Source organism: Notamacropus eugenii, chromosome 1, assembly GCF_028372415.1.
Source record: "Notamacropus eugenii isolate mMacEug1 chromosome 1, mMacEug1.pri_v2, whole genome shotgun sequence".
Classification (NCBI taxonomy): domain Eukaryota; kingdom Metazoa; phylum Chordata; class Mammalia; order Diprotodontia; family Macropodidae; genus Notamacropus; species Notamacropus eugenii.
This window is the reverse complement of record NC_092872.1, coordinates 741,011,251-741,013,682: the sequence shown is the minus strand read 5'-3', so window position 1 is coordinate 741,013,682 and position 2,432 is coordinate 741,011,251.

Genomic DNA, 2,432 nt, shown 5'->3' with positions numbered 1-2,432 from the left:
AAAACATGCTGCTATTTATAACAATAATATGTATTAAGCACCTACTACATGCGAGGCACTATGCTAAGGGCTGAGGACACACACACACAGAGGCACAAAAGACAGTCTTCCTTTCTGTTAGACTGTAAGATCCTTGAGAGCAAGTACTATTTTTACCTTTCTTTGTATCCCCAGCCCTTAGCACATACTGTACCTGGTACATAACAGACCTTTAACACATTTATTAACTAGCAGTGGAATCTCTGAGTAAAAGGATATGGACATTTCAATCCCTTTCTCAATAAAATTCCAAATTACATTTTAGAATAATTGGACCAATTGGCAGCTCCATCATGAGGGTATTAATGCTGCACCATTTTTTTAGTGAAGAAAGCTGGATGCAGGGCATTAGGAGTGGGTTGGGGTTCGGAGCCCAGAGTCATGGCCTCAGACATCCAGGCTCTGAGCCTCCCACTGCCACCACCCAAATGTCATTGGGGTATGTTTTCCAAAGCAGAGAGTTATTTAGTGCCAGGGGAAAGGTTCTATGGCATCAGCTCTGGGACATGAAGAATTCCTTGTTTAGACACAGAATTGGTCTCCTTGTAAGCTTTCCCAGACCACCTCATCAAGGGGCCTTATCTCAGATCTGGAAGAGAAGGGAGCCTTGTTCCCTCAGTTTCCACAGCCTGATCGGTGCCTGAACTCTAGATAGAGACTTCACATTTTTCAAGAGAGTCAAGGTTCATTGGATCATAAATGTGAAATTCTGAGGGTCCTCCAAAGTCATCTTGACCACCTTGTGCCTCATTTTTTCTATGGAAAAGGAGGAAGCTGGACTTGACCTCTGAACGTCCTTCCATCTTCAATCCCCTTATTTTACAGATGAGGAGACTCAGAGAAGTTAAGCGATTTTCTCAGTAATTCAACTAATAAGGATCAGAGGCAGGATGAATATAGTCTCCAATAATTATTAGCTGACCACATGACCATGGATAGTTTGCAACCTCTCTGTGATTCAGGCAACTCTCTAAGTCAGGAATTCTTCTCCTTATGCCCTGGACCCCATTAGAAATAGAAGTCACAGGACCCCTCTTCTGAATGATGTTTGTTGCCTACATTTGTAATTGAAGGAAATGCTCAATTTCAGTCAGAAGTTAATGAAAACAAAGGTGTGATTTTTTTGCCCATTCAAAGTCATAGACCCCCTGAAATCTGTTCCTAGACCTCTTGAGGGTCTGCAAATGGGAAGTTAATAACATTTGCTCTAATGCTCTAAGATACAGATGGGAGTTCCTTACACCACTGAAACCATGTTCTCTTGTGTGATGGTGAAGGTGATGTGAAGGTGATGCAGGGCAGTCCATTTAGAGCACATCCTACTTCAGAATGGAAAGATCACTGACCTTGGACATCAAAGAACCCCAGTTCAAATTTCCACTTCTTCTACTGACTAACCATGTGTCTTTGGTCAAGTCATTTCTCTCTGGACCTCAGTCTGTTTATGTGTAAAATGAGAAGGTTGAACTAAATGGTATCTATCTTTAGATCCTATGATCTATAGTATCAACAATGGGGCTCCTTCTAACTGTGCTCCCCATTCTCTTGTGTCTTAATATGGTACTTCTCCTTCCACAGACACAGATCCCTATGAATAACAAGATTTAGTCAACCTTCTTTATTTTTTATTAATAATCATCTCTTTATTAAAGAGATTACAGACCTAGACTCATAATCCCAAACATGGCCCCTGGAGGAGAAGACAAAACCAGCTTCTTACTACCATTTTTACAATCTCAAAAACAAGCCACAGGGATAAATACTTTTGGCTGCTGACATCAACATTACTTAAGAGCTGATGTGCCTGAAAAATTTGACATCCTGAAGTCAACACGGTGCTGAGGCTCTGGGAGTTTAACTAGACTGGTCCTCAGGTTTCCACCATAATTTTCTACTGGTTGTTTTCATCCCTGCCCAGCTCTTCATGACCCCATTTGGTGTTTTCTTGGAAAAGTGGAGAGGCTTGCCATTTCCTTCTCCAGATCATTTCACAGAGGAGGAAACTGAAGAAAACTGGGCTAAGTGACTTGCCCAAGGTGACACAGCTAAAGTCTGAGGTCAGATTTTAACTCAGGAAGATGAGTGCTCCTGACCTCAGGCCCAGCATTCTGTGTACTATGCACCATCTAGCTGTGCAGTGTTCTACAGGATCTATCATCAGAGCCTTCCCTGCTAGAGCTTATATTTCCCTGGCAGAGCCCTGAACCCAGGGGTACCACCATACCAGAATAGAGCATTAGAGGATTTTGATAGAAATGGCTAGATTACAAGCTTCCTAAAGGGTGGGCCTATTTTTTTTTTATTTTTGTGTCTCTACCACCCAGAACAATGTCTGGCACATAGTAGGCACTTAATAAATGCTTCCTGATTATTAAGTGGCTTGATTGCTACCA